This window comes from Mus musculus, chromosome 6 (genome assembly GCF_000001635.26).
Source record: "Mus musculus strain C57BL/6J chromosome 6, GRCm38.p6 C57BL/6J".
In the NCBI taxonomy this organism is placed as follows: domain Eukaryota; kingdom Metazoa; phylum Chordata; class Mammalia; order Rodentia; family Muridae; genus Mus; species Mus musculus.
In genome coordinates, this window is record NC_000072.6 from 146196424 (window position 1) to 146216279 (window position 19856).

Genomic DNA, 19856 nt, shown 5'->3' on the forward strand with positions numbered 1-19856 from the left:
CACTTACTTTAGCCATTCCACTACAGAGTTGAAAATCTGCTTAGTGTAAGTCCAGGACGATTGACATGAACAGGGGAAAGGCAAGGTGTGCCAGTTACTTCAATCAAATACAGAAATACATTAGGAAAGAAACCCAAAGTTTGCTTCTAGAAACCTAGAGCTTGTAGTGTCACTGTAGAGGAAACCAAGGAATGGGCTGGTCAGGTCTGGAGCCACAACCAAGGAAATGGATGCAAAATTAAAAGTCACCAGAGGCCAGTACCCTGGACCCAACAGAGCAGTCTGAACTATACCACACAGAAGTTTCAGGTCACTAAGCTGAGCTGAGTGGTCTGAACTTCCAACAGAGCTAACAGGCCAAGTTCTCACCAAGGCCAGTGCCCGTCCACTTTAGCAATGAATGGAGCTCTCTTGGCTTCAATCCTTACCAAACACAAGCCTGAGTAACTACTTGGCAATCAGTCAGTTACTTTCCTATTTTCTTCACCCCAATTCTTTGAGTCAAACTGCTCTCTTCCTTTTCTCAGCTCCCTGGATCCCTCAATCCAATATTCCAGAGCCCCTGGGCTCAGTTCCCAGTGCTGATAGGGCAGCTCTCACAGAGACCATCTGTGACTCCAGTCCTAGGTCATAACCCCCTGGCCACAGCAGGCACTTCATGGGCTGGGCAAATAGACAAATGTACACCTGTACTGGCTAGTTTTGTGTCAACTTGACACAGCTGGAGTTATCACAGAGAGAGAAGCTTCGGTTGAGGAAATGCCTCCATGAGATCCAGTTGTAAGGCATTTTCTCAATTAGTGATCAAGGGGGAAAGGCCCCTTGTGGGTGGGACCATCTCTGGGCTGGTAGTCTGGGTTCTATAAGAAAGCAAGCTGAGCAAGCCAGGGGAAGCAAGCCAGTAAAGAACATCCCTCCATGGCCTCTGCATCAGCTCCTGATTCCTGACCTGCCTGAGTTCTAGTCCTGATTTCCTTCAGTGATGAACAGCAATGTGGAAGTGTAAGCTGAATAAACCCTTTCCTCCCCAACTGCTTCTTGGTCATGATGTTTGTGCAGGAATAGAAACCCTGACTAAGACAACACCCATACACATGGAAATTTTAAAGTAAAAATATAAATGCAACACTAAAATATATGTATGTGCACTCATAAAATACATGTATATGGATAACATAAACCTTAAACATAGATATCCATCAACAGGGTCTTGAAGATCACTGTATACTTTTAAAATCAAAAGTTAGGGAATGAAGACAGACCAGAAAGTCCCAACTCCAGTAACAATGAAAATGATATAAATGTCTGTTTTGCATATGTCTTCTTACCACCAGGATATCTATGTTCATTTCATTTGGCTCCAAGAAAGGATTGAACAGAAAGCCAGAATTTGTACCAGAATGCTGTTCTATGGTAAGTATACCTCAGTACTTCTAATCTCTGGATTTTTTTTTCAGTGTGTGTTCAACTATTATTAATCAGTAAAACCGTGGCATAGAGTTTGGCTTTCTCCAGATCAAAGAGTGAGCTGGAGCCCGAAGTCACATGATTGTCTGAAGTCATATGATTGCCTGAAGTCACACGATTGCCTGAAGTCACATGACTGCCTAAAGTCACATGATTGCCTAAAGTCACACGATAGCCTGAAGTCACATGACTGCCTAAAGTCACACGATAGCCTGAAGTCACATGACTGCCTGAAGTCACATGACTGCCTGAAGTCACATGACTGCCTGAAGTCACATGACTGCCTTTGTGATGATGCTTCCACAGAAGGCATCATTCCCACCTGAAGCAGCAGCAGCAGCAGAAGACAGAGCAAGCTTGAGGCAATCCCCCTCTGTAAAACAGAAAGACCTTTGTCTTCAGAACAAGTGTTCTTCTTCTGATCACACGATGCCGTTATAGACAAAACCCAGGTCTAATTGCTGTGGCTTTGGAGAGAAACAAGATGTCCATCCACCAACCTCCTAAGCAAAGTGCCAGCTGGGTACTGAAGGAGCTAAAATGGCTGCCGGTCTGTGGTTCCTGTGAGGTGAGATGGAGCCAACGTGCAGGGATTCACACTGCATTTGGCAGTAGGCAAAGAATCACACAAGAAGTGTTGTGATGAGTTTCAAAGAATGGCTGCAATGTCCCCAGGAGGGAAAGAAACAGGAGAAAGTGGTTTGTGGTTCAAAGCTGTGACTCTGTGTTCCAAGTAAAGATCTGGGTGAGACAAGTCCCAGTGAGTGGGCATAGAAAAAAGGCCACACTCAATGGCCGTGTGTGGAGCTCAGAGTCTTACTTCACATAAACTTTATATATAAACATAGACAATGAACAGGTAATGGGTCTTTCAAGAATATCACACATTCGCTGCACCGATAATTTCGGACTAAACATGGTATATCAAAAAAATCCCATTCATATATTAGCCCTGGTACATATGAGTTTGAACACTAATCCATTAGCTAGTATGCCTAAATAAGAGGAAAACACAGGCTCAGACGGGTCTATACAAGCAGTGTCATGTGATGGTTGGATAATGGGGTCTGGCATATGTCTCGGCTGCCAAAAACAGCCAGAAAATAAGAAATTGGGCGGAAAGGACGCTTCCCTCAGCCTTCATCTGGAGCTTAGGTCTAGGACGGCCTGATTATGACATCTGACTAGAACCTTGAGACTGCTTTGATCTGTTGAGTCTGCTTTACGGTAAGGGAGTCTGCGTGAAACAGTACAAACAGGCTGCAAAGAAACTTCTCCGTGCAAGATGAAATAGACTCTCTGCCATCCTTCTGTTTTGAGAAGGAAATCCTGGATTAAGAAGAACTGACTGGAAATGGTGCCCAGAGCTCACCCACCACTACAGCCCTTCATAAGACACCTCCCACAGAAGTGGCTCTCCTTCCAAGATGTTGATGGCCAACTGCTACCCAGTCAGGAGCAGGGAAAGGGCAGCTGAGAACAGGTTTCCACAGGAAGCCTGGCTCTGTGCTCTCAGCAAGAAAACACTCAGATGCTGAGAGAGGGTGCATTCAGCCACTCAAGAAAGCATTCCCAGGAGCGGGGAGCATGCCCTCGCCTCCAGTCTTCAGAGTCCAGGAGGCGGGCTTCCACCATACGCCTGAGGTTGAACAAGACTTGGGGGGAACATAAGGAGTCTTCCCTTAAGAAGGAAATTGCAGCCGGGCATGGTGGCACATGTCTTTAATCTCAGCACTTGGGAGGCAGAGACAGGCAGATTTCTGAGTTCAAGGCCAGCCTGGTCTACAGAGTGAGTTCCAGGACAGCCAGAGCTACACAGAGAAACCCTGTCTCGGGGAAAAAAAAAAAGAAGAAGAAAAAGAAGAAGAAGAAGAAGAAGAAGAAGAAGAAGAAGAAGAAGAAGAAGAAGAAGAAGAAGAAGAAGAAGAAGAAGAAGAAGAAGAAAGGAGAAGGAGAAGGAGAAGGAGAAGGAGAAGGAGAAGGAGAAGGAGAAGGAGAAGGAGAAGGAGAAGGAGAAGGAGACGGAGACGGAGACGGAGAAGGAACTTGCAGAGTTTCCCGAAGGGAGGTGGTGAGAACACCAGAGTGAGGAGACAGGAGAGAAGGGACAGGAAGAACAACAGAAGCCGTGAAGCCCCACACCTCACCAACAGATCAAACGGGTAGGAGGGAAAATAAGCCATCCTTCTTTCTTACAAAGTTCTTTGTTTCTTGCCCAATCATCCTTGCTCTCCAATCCAATGTTGTCTAGAATGTATTTTACATCAAAACTGGACCAGAAAGAGAGAAACGATGTTTCCTTTTACATCCAAAAATGGCTCTTAAGAACCCAAAGAAAGCAAGGTTCGTGAAAAGGTTGGCTGTGGCAGAGAAGAAGATTCAGGTGACATTTCTGAGAAAGAGAGCTTGACAAACCAGGACTGAGCACCCAGAGGCAGCTGGGAAGGATACACAGACCTCCAGGCTGAAAGACCAGAGCCCCAAAATAAAGAAACACACACAACTCTCCACACACACATGCACACGCATACACATGAACTCAAACATACACACACAAATACACTCAGACACACACACATATAAATGCACTCAGACACACATACACACACAAATGCACTTAAGACACACAGACAGAAATGCACTTGGAGACACACACAGGCACTACAAACATTCTCTCACACACACATACAAAAATGCATTCTCTCTCTCTCTTTCTCTCTCTCTCTCTCTCTCTTTCTCTCTCTCTCTCTCTCACACACACACACACATGCACTTGGGGACACACACAGGCACTGAATGCATGTACACACATGCATTCACACACCACTCATCCACATGAAATAAGGAACTGTTTCTCTGAGATTGGGTAGGCCAGAAGCTAGTGCTGAGGTAACCAAGGAGACTGCAGTTGCATCTTGGTGGCCTTCTCCAGAAGGTGAGAAATCCCTTGTGGTCAAATGTCTTTGAAGCTGCAGGCTGTTCTGGCTATTTCAAAAACTGAGACATCAGAACACGTTCCCAAATGCCACACGTATGTACTAACAAAGGGTATGCATCCTTAAGAGACCACACTTCACCACATTGTCACCTATACTGTGGGTTTACATCCTCTGGCCTTCTCAAGAGGATTCTGCGAAGAAATGCCTTAAAAGGGAGATCCAGGTCATCCAGGATTTGGAAGGGGAAAGGCCAGCTTATCTCCATGAATATGCTACCCACCTCATGAATATTCATAAAGCTTTATAAAATGTACAGCACGGAGCACAGGGAGCTGCCATGCACCCTCCTAGTCAGCCCTTCCCAAGCCCTCCCACCTCTTTCTGGAATGTACTGGCCTTGGCTTTGCTAAATAAACCTCTACTGTCTGTGTCTCTCGGTTCATTTGTTCTCTCATGACACGAGAGTCAAGGAAACATTAATTGATAACTGGTTCCCTAACCACAGTAGGATTGGAGGAGGGACCCCAGAATGCCGACATCTACTCAGAGCTTCTTCCCACAATCATTTTACTTATACGTCATCCGTTTCTCTCCTCCACTCAGACAGGACCTAGTTTAGGCTGGCCTGGAGCACACCATACAACACAACCTGGACTGGAACTTGAGGCAATCCTCCTGTCTCTTGATGCCAGAGTGTTGGGATTGCTGGCATGGATCGCCACAGTATCTTTACCAAGAGTTTCGAAAACACTTGTTTTTTTATAGATCTAATCTTTTTTTTAAAAATCCATTATAACTCTTAGAGATCTGGTAGTTATTTCCATAATAGTGGAAGTTAAGACAAAGGGAATGTGCAAAAGTAAGAAGGAGTTGAGCAGAGTTAATTATTACAGGTGAAAGCTCTTAATTTTCAGATGCTCTAAACTCAATTGTAAGGGTGTGTCTTAAATTATGGCAAAGTCAGTTTTAGAAAAACCCTTTAATGATATGAGGAAATGGCTTTCAAAGCAAGACAAACACCAACACACATGCAGACTCACACACACACACACACACACACACACACACACACACACACCCCTACACACATACTACCCACACATGCAACACACACACACATACTACCCACACACCTATATATACACAAACCACAATATACACATACATGCATCACATATTCACAAGCATCAGACAGACACATGTACTACAACACACACACACAGAGACAGAGAGAGAGAGAGAGAGAGAGAGAGAGAGAGAGAGAAATGGCCCAATGGAACCAAGTATTTTAAAATGTTTTTAGTAGGCCACAGTGCCCAGAGCTGATCCTGTGCCACAGCGCTCCATACCCAAATACCACCAGGACAGAGCAGGTCTCTCAGGAGTCAGACACCCCTGTGAGCACAGGTAAGACAAACACAAACTAAACAGAGACACAGAAGTTGAACCAAATGGGTTCTGTTAGTTAAAACTAACAGAAGTTATGTACCAAATGGATTTAACAGATATCTATAGAACATTGCATCCTGAATCAAAAGAATATACCTTCTTCTCAGCACCTCATGATACCTTCTCCAAAATTGACCATACAATTGGTCACAAAACAGGCCTCAACAGATACACGAAGATTGAAAAAATCCCATGCACTCTATTAGATCATCACAGACTAAGGCTGGTCTTAAATACCAACAAAAACAACGGAAAGCACACATACACATGGAAGCTGAACAATGCTCTAGTCAATGATAACTTGATCAAGGAAGAAATAAAGAAAGAAATTAAAGGCAGTTTAGAATTTAATGAAAATGAAGGCACATCATACCAAAACTTATGGGGCTCAATGAAAGCAGTGCTAAGAGGAAAATTCAGCTCTGAGTGCCTCCAAAAAGAAACTGGAGAGAGCATATACTAGCAGCTTAACAGCATACCTGAAAGCTCTAGAACAAAAAGAAGCAAATACACCCAAGAGGAGTAGACCACAGTAAATATTCAAACTCAGAGCTGAAATCAACCAAGTAGAAATAAAAAGAACGTTACAAAGAATCAACAAAACCAGGAGCTGGTTCGTTGAGAATCAACAACCAGACTAACTAGAGGGCACAGAGACAGTATGCTAATTAACAAAATCAGAAATGAAAAGGGAAACATAACAACAGAAACTGAGGAAATTAAAAAAAAAATCACAGATCCTACTACAAAAGTCTTTACTTAACATAACTGGAAAATCTGGATGAAATGGACAATTTTTCTAGACATATAGCAAATACCGAAGTTAAACCAGGATCAGATAAACCATCCAAACAGTCCCATAAGCCCTAAAGAAACAGACGCAGTCATCAAAAGTCTCCCAACCGAAAAAAGCCTAAGACCAGATGGATTCAGTGCAGAGTTCTATCAGATGTTCATAGAAGACCTAATACCAATCAATACTCTTCAAACTATCCCACAAAATAGAAACATAAGAAACACAACTCAACCTGTTCTATGAAGCCACAGTTACACTGCATATTCTCCCTTGGAGATGGAACAGTTTCTGTCTAATCAGGAACCTGTCACAATTTCCTTTCATAGAGGACTTCATAAGAAACTTTTTTCCTACTTTTATCATGTTTAATGTTCCAAATAGATTTTTAAAACTGGCTGAATGCATATTACTTTTAGCTTCAGAAGATATCATGTATATTTAAGAGGCATTTAACTATTATAAAATATCTTGATGACTTAAAAATGCCAATACAAAATTGTATATTTTAAAATAAATTTTACTAGTTTAATAAAATAAATAAATAAACAAATAAATAAGTAAATAGAGCAATGTGCAGAATGCAGAGAAAACGGGGGAAAATAGAAGCTGCAGAGAGAACAGAAGGAGCAGGCAGGCTTCTCCTTACCATGGGACACAACAGGTGTTTTCTTACAAAGAAGGCAGGCTTAGTCTTATTAAAGGAACAAAGCTTTCTTTTTACAAACTTGGGTTTAATTCACATAGCATTAAGAGTAGAAGCTTTATTGTTCTCTATGCAGTAAAGATTGAAATTCATTTTTCATCCAGAAAAAAAAATGTGTTTATTAAGTTCTCCTTCAGAACACACCAGAGTTTTCACGTTGGGGAAACAGCTCTCCTCCAAACTGTTCATACCCCCTGACAGACTGTGCCTGCTGGAAGGCAGGAGCAACATGTAGAAGCTGGAAAAGAAGATCCCAGCCCCCTCCTTCTGACTCAGAAACTCAGTGAGATTCCACCACGTAGCTTCTGCCTAAATAACATTTGCCAAATTCTGTCCTCGCGGCAGATATTATCACTAGAAACAATTTGGACTCTCCACTAAAAATCCACATTTTTAAAAACTAAAATTAACAAACTTTCCTTTTTTAAGGTTTTCCTTTAAAACAGTAGAAAAATATAAACACAAAAAGATCCTTACTAACAGGTGAACTAAACACATTTTCAAAAAGGAACTGAAATTGGGATCAGATATACAAGATGTATTTCATAAACCACATGACAGCGAGCCCTCGCCCAAAGCTCTCATTCCTAAGCTCATTGTTCTCTCTATATTAAAATGGATAAAGTTACTTCACTACCATTGACATAATAATTATCTTATAGAAAGTTTTCTAGACTGTATGTAATATACAGTAGATATGGATTCAATAATAAAATTGGTTTTTATAATTTGAAAGGATGTTGCCTTTGACACAGGTGTGTGGAGTCATCCTTATTCTATGATAGTGTCTCTCTCGTCCAGAATATGAGTCCTTGGACTGCTGTGGTTTTACTTACAGTTATACCCCTCGTATCTAAACATGTGGTTAGCAGACAAGGGATGCTTAACGGTTGCTGGATGGACAGCTGGACGTTGGGTGACAGATGACTACATAGCATAATTACTTTTTGTTTCATTACTTGGCAATTCAACTTTAAAATGACCCCTATGTTTAACTTTCCAAATGACAAATGGGCATATTCTATGTAAATTTTAGAAAGTATTTTAATTGCTATTTCTAGAACCAAACTATAATTCCTCATAATGATACCCAAACCAGGAAGGATGTTGCACGCTTCTCTGGCCAAAAGCATTCTAATTCTGTCTCTGTTTCCAATATTCTCTGTGTTTTCCTCAGGGCAGGGGATGGAGAGATGAGCAGCTGCCTGTGGAAGGAGTGGGGGAGTCTGAGCTACCACAGCAGCACTTCTGCTTGCCCGGGAAACTAAGAACTGTTGCATGCAGCATAACTACTGGGTGAGTGGGCTCATCCACGTTGAGCGACTATTTCTGGTCCTGCCGACCTTCCATCACAGCTTGACCTTTCTAAGACATGGAGGGAGCCTTGCAGTGACACAAACAGCAGAAAACTTCTGGAGGGTCACAGTTCCTGTGGCTCCTCAGGGGCCTGGGCAAACTCCCTTGCTCATCAGAGAAGCCCGATTACTCTCCAGCTCTTATCTACTCAGCAGATCTCCTCTTGGAAGAGTGAGTCAATTGCTCATAGTCTTGACAAAGCCACTGCAAACTGTGTTAATTGAAGGCTTGAAATTATAGTGGTGAGTCCTACTGCAGTCTACAAAACCACTGGCAGGCTCAGAGAGCAATGTGAAGCCCACAAATTAGACAGATGTAAAATCAGGGGTGGAGTCTCAGCAGCTGAGAGAAGCTCTCTCTCCATGGATATCTCTCTAGCTTTCTATTTCTGAGCTACGCCAGATGAGATCTATCACGACACCACTGTCTCTCTGTTCAACTGAGTAACAGGGACTAGAAAGGTCATCTTGTGTTCCATGGAGTGATTTGTAAAGGAAGGGATTACTGCTCAGATGAACCTCCACCCATCCACCCAGCAAAGGAGCAAACAGGCAAGGTGAATCTCAGCTCAAGGATGTGAAGAAAGAGGAACACTCCTCCATTACTGGTGGAATTGCAAACTGGTACAACTACTCTGGAAATCAATCTGATGGTTCCTCAGAAAAATTAGAAATAGCTCTACCTGAAGACCCAGCTATACCACTCCTGGGCATATTACCCAAAAGATGCTCCAGCATATCACAAGGACATGTGTTCCACTATGTTCATAGCAGCCTTATTTGTAATAGCCAGAAGCTGGAAACAACCCAGATGTCCTTCAACCAAAGAATGGATACAGAAAATGTGGTTCATTTATACAATGGAACAGTATTCAGCTATTAAAAATAAGGACATCATGAATTTTTTAGGCAAATAGATGGAACTAGAAAATATCCTCCTGAGTGAGGTAAACTAGACTCGAAAGGATATGCATGGTATGTACTTACTGATAAGTGAATATTAGCCAAAAAGTACAGAATACCCAGGATACAATCCACAGACCGAAAGTTAAACAAGAAAGAAGACACGAGTGAGGATGCTTCAATCCTAATTAGAAGGGGAAACAAAATAATCATGGGAGGCAGAGGGATGGAGAAATCTGGGTAGGAGAGGGGAGGGAGAGGAGAAAAGAGGGACAGGATCAGTTATAGGGTGGATGAACAGGAGTGAAACCCACAGGACCAGGAGAATGAATGGAAATAGGCAGCTCCTGGGGGTGGGAGGTGAGGCGCCCTCTAGAAAGTCCCAGGAACCTGGGAGGTGAGAGACTTGCAGGACTCAATAGGCGTGAACTTAACTAAAATGTCCAACAGTGAGGAGAGGGAACTGGCAGAGTTCATCTCCAGAGATAGACAGAGCTCCAAGTGAAGGGAACAGGGTTACCAACCCACAGTCAAAATTTCTGGCCCAGAATTGTTCCGGACTAAAAGACCTTCAGGGACAAAAATGGAGAAGAGACTGAAGGAAAGGCTGTCCAGGGACTTGCCCAGCTTAGGATCCATCTCATGGTGGGGGGAGGGGGCACCAAGGCCTGACACTATTATTGATGCTATGATGTGCTTACAGACAGGAGCCTAGCATGGCTGTCCTCTGAGAGGCCCTACCAGCAGCTGACTGAGACAGATGCAGATACTTACACGCACCCATAACCATTGGAGTGAATTTGGGAACCCCTATGATTGAATTAGAGGAAAGGTTGAAGAAGCTGACCAAGCAGTTTTGAAGGATGGGGGCGGGAGGGACGGGACAGGGGTCTCAAGAGTTCAGTTAGCATCACAAGCTCTGAGAAGACACAGAGCCAAATGTTCTAGCTCCTTTGCATGCCAACTCTCTTCTCTGCCAGTGAAGTTACTGAGCGCATCCTGGCATTACAAGTCACAGAGGATCCCTAGCTGGCCAGAGGAGACTTAGGGCAGATGCTAAGGACTTGTTAGACAGGAACCCAAATAAATAAACCCAAGTAAACAAAATGTACGGGTACCATGAGCGCAACCATAATGAACATCGAAAGCTGGAGCGTTTGTCAGCCAGACCTCGCCAGCCAAAAGCTTCAGGCTGAGTGACAAGACAAGCATCTCCAGCAAACTGTCACTTTGACTTTTTTAAGAAGAGTGACTGAAAAGGGTTAAAGTGGAAATGGAGCCCAGAGGCTGCCAGAGGAGTGCAGAGCTCATGGGAGGGTTGGCCTTCCAACAGTCTAGTCAGGGAAGTGGGTGGATCCAAGAGAACATGGATTTCTCCCTGGATGACTGCTTATAGGACAAACCATTCAATGAGGAAGGGGAGCCAGATTAACCTAGGGGCAGGCAGAGGAGACGAGACAAGGTTTCCTTCCTCCTCAGTACTTCTGGTCTACCACCTACAGGAACGGGAAATGTCAGGTCCCCGAGGAGAAGCCAGGAAGGGCCTGGCTGCCTGGCCCCACTCACATCCTGAAGCTTGGAGACACTCGTGTCTAAATTAGGTGTTAAAGGTGTGGGAGTGACCAACGCTGGCTGAAAACAAGCTAAGACCTGGAATCTGAAACAGACTCAGTAAAACTGGTTGATAGAGAGGAACCAACCACCAAAGCTTACCCACAGAAACTGCGCACTGTGAAAGCTGAGCAGACAGATTTCTTTACTCCTTCTGGAGGTCATTTGCAGGTTCTCTTGCCTCGCCCACTTAGCATGTGAACCCCTGGGTGAGTCTGAGCCCTTCCATTCTCTAATGAGTTCCTGGATGGTCATGTTTCTATCCCTCCAGCTTTGTCTCAAACATTTGCGCAAAGGGCCTCGCTGTGACTCCCAAGTCCATAGACATTTAATTAACACTGTCACCAGGGTCCAAAGCGTGCCTCACAGATGAGAGCCACGGAGGGTCACACAGAGTGAGGACTCACTGAGACAAGCCCTTGGCAAGGACAGAGATCTGCTCTTGCACACAGGACCCTGGGAAGCAATGCCACTGGCCTAAGAGAACACCAGTAAGAAGAGTTCAAAGAACCCTGGCATGTGGATATTTTAAACAGGATAACACACAAACACACACACACACACACACACACACACACACACACACACACACACACACACTTTCTGAAGAGCGGCTGGGAGATGCTCAGAATGATGAGCACCAGTCACCTTGACCCCCAGACATGGCAGGGGTGAGGGGCAGGGGGTAGAGGTAGGGGACAAGGACTTGATTGGTAATGACGACTTAGATCTGAGATTCTTCTTTCACTCTGCTTAAAGTGGGGTTCGACAGGTTAAACTGCTTCGGATGGCTGCTTCCCTGAGTCTCTGGTGTCCTTTGTCACCGGTGTGACCTCTCAGCTCCTCTGCTCATTAGGGTCCAGTTTGGATGCCAGCCAGAAAAACAGATTGCTCATCACGGGATAGCTACATAGAGGTGCACCTCCTCTCGGAGTACTTGAGGCCGATTGTCTGGCCTTCTTGCTGAGTCTCACTACCCTGTCTTTATCCAGTTCTCTCATTTCCAGCCATTCCTGAGGGATTCTTTTCTCTTGTCCCCTTAACCCTCTTTAATATTTGAAATCTCTCTAGGTTTTTCTCTTGGCTTACTCCCTTTGTTCCAGTTGCTTCCTCGGAAATCTCATCTATAGCACAACTTCAAACACCATCTATACATACATCTGTATACCTTGATGTTCAAGCCTAGCTTCTCTTCCCAGGAATGAAGCTCGCAGCTGGACCCTTACATTGCTTTATCTTAATGTCACATTGATTCCCAAGCACCCATGGGCTAGGGCCAAGCTCATTGCTCTATTCCACTCCCCTGCTTTCCTACCTCCAGCTCAGAAAACGTCATCTACCCATAGCCAACTCTTTCCCTAGGAGCTGGCCAAGCCTCATCCTCACTTTCCCTAGCACATTCCAGTTGGTAAAGTAGCTAGCAACGGAAAGAGTCTGGGGTGTGGAGGACAGGGAGGGGGGACTTCAGAACAAGTCACAGTTTCCCTTCCTCCTCAGCACACAGGGTTTACTGCCGACAGGAAATGAAAATGTCAGGTCCCGGAGGAGAAGCTGGGAAGGGCCAAGCAGAAGACTAAAACCCTTAGTAAGACTGGCACGTGCTCTGGGTCAGATGCCGCCCACCCCACTGCCTGGTGTCCAACCATTGTCCAAAGCTGCAGAGTCTTATAGTACTTTATCATGCTAAGGAGTATGCAGACAGAAGGAGACAGACACGGGCTTCTTTCCTTCATCTCTTTCATTGTGAGACTTTTGCTTACTTGTTTGTTTTTTAGGAGATAAATATCTGCTTGATAGGTGGAGGCCAATTTCTTTAACTTCTGAGAAGAGGAAGGTGCGGACAGAGAGAAAGTAAGCAGCTGTCAGGTTGGGGTGACAGCAAAGAGGGGGAACCACACAGAAGGGAGGAAGGAAAAGAGTGGAAAGTTGTGTATGGTCAGGTGATTGGCCTATCAGACACCAAGAGAAGGAAGCTGAGATGGGCAGAAGGTCAGAGACATGTTTTTAAAAACTGTGGTTTGAGACAGCTTGAGTAAAGAGACCCTGGGTGAATGGTCAAGGGTGACATGGAGATGCACCCAACCCGAGTCTCAGCAGACAGAATCAGGGAACTTGAGCTAACTCCATCTGAGAATCCCGTTTGCTTCCAAATGTTTCTCAAGTCCATATCAGGCACAAGCAAGAAACATCTGTGGCCCGTGCTAGACACCCCTTTGTCCTGTGCCTTCACCCCTAGATCTTCCCTCCTGCTTCGTTTCTGCTTGGTTCAGTCACGGTCTTGGTTCACGGAGGACGTGATCATCTTCCAGACCCACCGGGTAACATACACCTGCCTGCCCTGCTATATAGTTAGTGGTCCCACGGTCCATGGTATAGGCAAGTCTTACAACCATGGAATCCTAAGTCCTGTGTGGTTTTATGTCAAGTTGATACCAGATCAAGTCATTTTGGAAGCTAGAACCCTCAATTAAGGAAATGCCCCCACTAGATGGGTCTGTGGTTTATTTCTCAATTACTGATTGGTGGGGAGATGGGGACAGTCTACTATGGGTGGTGGCACCCCCAGGCAGGTGGTCCTGGGATACATATAAAAGCAAGCTGAGCAAGCCAGGTGAAACAAGCCAATAAGCAGCACTTCTCCATGATCTCTGTTTTAGCTCCTGCCTCCGAGTTCCTGCTTTGAGTTCCCACCCTGACTTCCCTCAGTGATAAGACTGGGGTGTTGAAGTGTAAGCAAGAGGAACCCTTTCCTCCACAAGTTGCTTATGGTCATGTTTTATAACAGCAATAGAAACCTAACCTCTAACATCTTCCTTTCATGTCTATTTAGAAACATAAAGTGTATGCCGCTCTTTGTGTGGGTTAGGACCACCCAGAGAGAGAAAGGCTGGAGTGGAGAGCAGCCTGGCGGTAGAGCCCTTGCCTCGAGGGCCTGGCCATTTGAGTTCAGTCCCCAGCACCACCGCCAAAAAAGAAAACAAGGTGAAATTAAAAAGTACAAATGTGAGTCGGAGAGGTGGCTCAGCAGTTATGAGCACAGAGATCTGACAGAGGGCCTGGCCTCTGTTTCTAGTACCCATGTGGTGTGACTCACAACTGGCTGTAACTTTAGCTCCAGGGAGCTCATAAGGGCCTCCATGAACCTCCACACTCCTGTGCTCACAATCAGCACACACACACACACACACACACACACACACTTTCACTTTTAAAATTTTGACTGTATATAGTTGGTCACAGCTAGAATCCCAATACACTAGAGGTGAAGGTAAAAGGTCAGAGGATCAAATCCATCCTCGGCTACATAGCAAGTTCCTGCAAGCTCAGGCTACATGAGATTCTGACTCAAAAATAAAGACTAAAAACAACTACAAAAATAAATGACTAATTTTTTTTCTCAATTTTTAATACCTAATTCTTTACCTGTGGGGGATGGGACATGTGTCACAGAGCATGGTGGTCAGAGGACAACCTGTGGGAGTTGTCTTTCCTTACATCATGTGGGTTCCGGGAACAGAGCTCAGGTTGCCAGGTTTGGGGACAAGAGTTTTTCTTGCTGAGCCATCTTGCAGACCCAGACAGTCATCAGGAGGTTATTTCAAATATGGGGCATGGGAAACTATGAAGATTATAAGTGCCATTTACCGCAGGGGTTGGCAACACAGCCCTCATGGGTGATATCTGTTCTGGTGCCTGTTTCATAAAAAGCAGTTTTATTGGGTAACGCAGTCAGACTGGCTTGTTTACACGTGGACCATGGCTGTTTCAACACTAGAACTGCAGAAGACAGTGTGTGCAGCAGACAGGATGGCCTCACAACCCTAAAATATTTACTAGCTGGCACTGGGGAAGTCCCCATATAGTGGCACCAACTAGCGAATGGTTTCCAAGCCTCATGCAGCTGTCAAATACTTAAACATGGATGGGTATGCCTGTATACGTTACAGACAGATGGCCAGATGACATCCCCTAAAATAATCGAGTTTATATCCCTACAATGGAGCCTCTTTCATTGATAACAGAAATATTATCCAGGGGCTTTTCAAAAATTTCCCCCTACTGTATAATTTAACAGGGTTTTGGTTTTTTTGTTATTGTTGTTGTTGTGTTTTGTTTTGCTTTGTTGTGTTGCGTTTTGTTTTGGTTTTGGTGTGAAGGGTTGCTCTCCTTAATTTAACAGTTTACCATCCAGATCCAGTATTATTTTATTGCAGTTTCCTGGTACTGTTCTGTGCCTCGTTGAGTAATTCTAAAACACACACTGATCAACAGACACAAGAGACGGGCCTGAGCAATCTATGAGGCTCACATACCCACAATTCTCTCGGCCATTACACCAGAAAAGAACTACTTTCCAAACAGCTTTATCACAAACACAGTAAGTACTAGGCACCTAGTGACATTCAAGAATAAGACCTCAGATTAAAGAAGGGAGATGACATGGCTCAGCAGTTAAGAACACTGGCTACTCTTCCAGGGATCCTAAGTTCAATTCCCAGCAACTACATGGTGGACGACCACCTAGAAAGGGATCTAATGGCTTCTTCTGGCATGTAGGTGTACATGCAGACAGAGTACTCCTAAATTTAAAAAATATCTAAGACCCCAAACCTGAGATAGGCACAGCAACCCACACCTGCAACCTTGACTTTAAGAGGGTAATGAAGAACACAGGCAAAGCACAACAAACAATGTGACATCAAGCAAGGGAACCATCCCTACAGAGTGTAAGTTCACTACAGAGCATATGTGTGCATGCTTGTGAGTGTGAGTGCGTGTGGTGTGTGTGTGGTATATGTGGGGTGTGTGTAGTGTGTGTGTGGTATGTGTATGTGTGCTTGTGAGTGTGCATGCATGTGGTGTGTGTGGTGCATGTGGTGTGTGCGTGTGGTGTGCATGTGTGTGTGTGTGTGTGTGTGTGTGTGTGTAGTATATATGTGTGGTATGTGTGTGTGTGCTTGTGAGTGTGCATGCATGTGGTGTGTGTGGTGCATGTGGTGTGTGTTGTGTGTGCATGGTGCATGTGAGTGTGGTATGTGCATGTGGGGTGTGCGTATGTATGTGTATGTAGTGTGTATGTATAGTATGTGTGGTTTGTGTTATGTCTGTGTGGTATGTGCGTGTGTTGCATGTGTGTGTGTGTGTTATGTACATGTGTGGTGCCTTGTGTGTGTGGTGTGTATGTAATATGTGTGGTATGTGTGTGGTGTGTGTCTGTGCGTGTTTGTGTGTGGTTTGTGTATGCTGTATCTGTGTGGTGTGTGTGGTTTGTGGGGTGTGTGTGTGCTGAGGTGGGGGGAACGGCTGATGACTTTACCCTCACCACTGTGAGCAAGCCGGGGAATATTGTATACTCAGACAATCAAAGCCAGTTTAGGTTTTGCAACTTCATATGACAACCATACAGTTTTTACGTGATGGGTCTCATGCAGCTGAAGCTGACCTTGAACCTCTGTTCTCTGACCTTCACCCCCTCAAGTTGGTATTAATGTGTTACCACTACATCCAACTCTTATAATTTTAAGATAATTTTTAAACTGTTTTATTAAGTTCATTCAGTGGAAATTTCCCCCATTATCAAAGTTCACCTATGGAACAATCGTATCTTACACACGTGTGCTCACTATGTAAACAATTCTGGAGATTAACCATAATCATTTTTAGTGTATTTGGGGAGCATGTGTATATGTATGTGTGCATGTGTGTGTAGAGGCCAGAGGTCTACACCAGGTCTAATTGCTTCTGCAAAATAAGCCAGCCAGCGAGCTCTCCCGCCTCTGCCTCCCTGCATATTCGTTAGTTCTCTATTGCTGTGATAAAATACAACAGCCAATATTAACTTACAGAAGGAAGGGTTTATTTGGGCCTTAAGAGGGTAGGGTTCGTGCACCAGCCAATTATGCTAAAGGACATGGGAACACTCCAATTAGATGCTTGCCAGGCTAGAAACACACACACACACACACACACACCACCCCACCTGGCTTGCTGCTTTCTATAAAACTTTACCCCAATAGATGTTCAGGGCTCCTCTCCACCAAAACCATGTTGGCAGTGGGCTGAGGGGCCCAAGCCAGCTTGAATAAAGGCCCTGATATGATTGCACTGAATCGGCTCCTGTCTGATCTTTTGGGGTTCATAATACTTCCCTGGCACTACGTCTGCAGATCTGGATGTAGAACTCTCAGCTATCTCTCTAGTACCATGTCTACCTGCGTGCTGCCATGCATGATAATGGACTAAACTTCTGAACGATCTGTAGCAATCCCCCATTAAATGCCATGGTCATGGTGTCTCTTCACAGCAATAGAATTCCTAACTAAGACACCCATGCACACAAACACATACATATTCTACACACATTTTAAAATGTTGTTTCCACAGAATCATGGTTGCAGAGGTCAGGATATGTTGTTTTTTGAAATGGCTAGAAGAAAGGATTTGGCATGTTCCCAACATAAAGAAGTGATTTGTTGTCTAGAGTGACAGGCTTGATCATTTTATATACATATGTGTGTGTGATGTGTATATATATGTATATATATGTATGTATATGTGTGTATATGTACATGTATATGCATGTGTATATAAAATGTGTAAATAAAAAAAAAGAGGGTAGGGTTCATGATAGCAGGGTGCAGGGAGCAGCTGGAGCAGAAGCTGAGAGCTCACATCTTGAACACTGAGAAAACTAACTTGAAATGATCTTTTGAACCCCGAGAGCCTGCCTAGAGTAGCATACTTTCTGCAGCAAGGCCATGTCTCCTAAAGCACCCTACTCCCAATAGCCACCGGCTGGGGACCAAGTATTCAAATGCCCAAGACTTATGGGAGACATCTTATTCAAACCACCACGCTAAGATTACAGCTTTTTAAGTGGGTATTAGCATCCGGATTCAGTTTTTTACCTTTATTCAGTAAGTACTTTATTGGTAAGTCCATCTCCCCAGCCCCATTTATTTACTCTCCATTCGGACTGGAAAGCAATAATTGATTATGTCAAGGGACTGAAAATGTAACAGGCAGAATCCCATAAAGTTCAGCCTGCAGCACTTTATCAGGAGCCTCTGTCCTCTGGGTGGTGTGCTCTGATCTCATTTTCAATTCCCTTTCAACATCAGTAAAAGGATGCTCACTAATAAACAGCACTGCACATCATTTTTAACTCTTTTGTTGCCTATAAACTCCACGCTAGTAGTACTGGAAAATGGAAAGTGTGCCAGCCACAACCGTCAGAACACTTAGGTCATTTTCCCTTCCAAGGCTTCTGAGTTTATATTCTAAGAACACAACTACACTCAAGCATTTCTCATTTAACCTCAAATCCCTGTTGTAAGCAGATAAGGCACGTGCAAACACAGGAAGATCTAGTAGCTGGTTAGTTGGGCCAATACGTTATTTAAAATACACTGTAATCCATCCGAGGAGCCATCATGTCCAAAGGTGAGTTGGTGTTCACGTAGGTCCCTGTAGACGAAGCTCACAAAGGCACACAGCGCTTTTATGGGTGAGAAAGCTGAAGTCATAGAAACTGGAAAGCACCAACAGAGGACAGAGGATGTGACGGAGCATCAGCAGAACCGTTTGCACATTTCTGCTGACATATTATCGCACTCCACGTGCTTTTGGGAGTTCAAAAATCCAGCTGTGTTTCCCACTTTCCACGAGCAATGGTAATAGAAATGAAGTAATTGTAAGTTAGTTAACACCCTTCAAAGATATTAGAGATGGAAGTTATGGATCCAATTACAAGCCCATCTTTCTGCTGCTACAAATAAAGTAAATGAAGCCATGCTGATTACTACACATTAGCATAAGAAGGCAGAAGCCGGAAGAGGTGAGTTGCTCAAGTCTCAAGGGAAACACTTCAAGCAGTTTGAGTGATATACACACTTCCTCTGATTTCAGGGTATTAAGAGTAATTTATATGCATAGCCCTTAAGCTCAAGTAATTGCAGCAATGAAATAGAATTTTTAAGGGGAAGGTGGCTTAATGAAGACTATCAGATATCTAGAAAATGTTGGGATAACAAACTCTCCCAGTAGAGAAGAACCAAAGCCACGCCTACTATCTTTGGCTCCACCCTCCACTCCACCCCCACCCAGAATTAAGAAAAGGATATTGCCCTTGCTTGATGCCTAGTGTGTGTATGTTTGTGTGTGTGTGTGTGTATGTGTGTGTGTGTGTGTGTGTGTGTGTGTGTGTGTGTGTACATGTGGAAGCCAGAGATCATCATTTGGGGGCTTGCTCCACTGCTCTCCAGGTTATAGTCTGAGACAGGTTCTCATGCTGAATCGGGCTCATCGATCGATTCAGCTGAACTGGCTGGACAGTGAACTCCAGGTTGCTGCTCCCTCCACCCCAACACTGCATTCGACCACTGAGGACACAGATGGAAGCCTCCCTACCTGGCCATGTTCTTGTCCCAGGAGACTCTGAATCCTGTGGAAGTAGCTGCAGTCAACACGGGTGTGAGGGGGGAGGGGAGCCAGACACTTAGCAACGACCTGCTTCGTTGCTGGGCTTCAGACCTGTGCTCTGATAATCATGTCTCAGGGACAGAAATATGCAACTCACAAAAGGTGACCATTAAGCAAAACGTAACTGCTCCTCCTGAACCTGGCTTCTCAAT

At 44.3% G+C, this 19856-nt stretch overlaps 1 protein-coding gene and 1 long non-coding RNA gene across 5 annotated transcripts in view; one reads left to right on the plus strand and one right to left on the minus strand.

Moving 5' to 3' along the window:
- Itpr2 (inositol 1,4,5-triphosphate receptor 2) overlaps positions 1-19856 on the minus strand; it is a 393960-nt gene that overhangs the window by 88125 nt on the left and 285979 nt on the right. The window lies entirely within an intron of this gene.
- Gm35707 lies at positions 980-9328 on the plus strand. The gene is made up of 3 exons (XR_378176.3): positions 980-1002; positions 1335-1413; positions 8532-9328. It is a non-coding gene; the product is annotated as a predicted gene, 35707 (long non-coding RNA).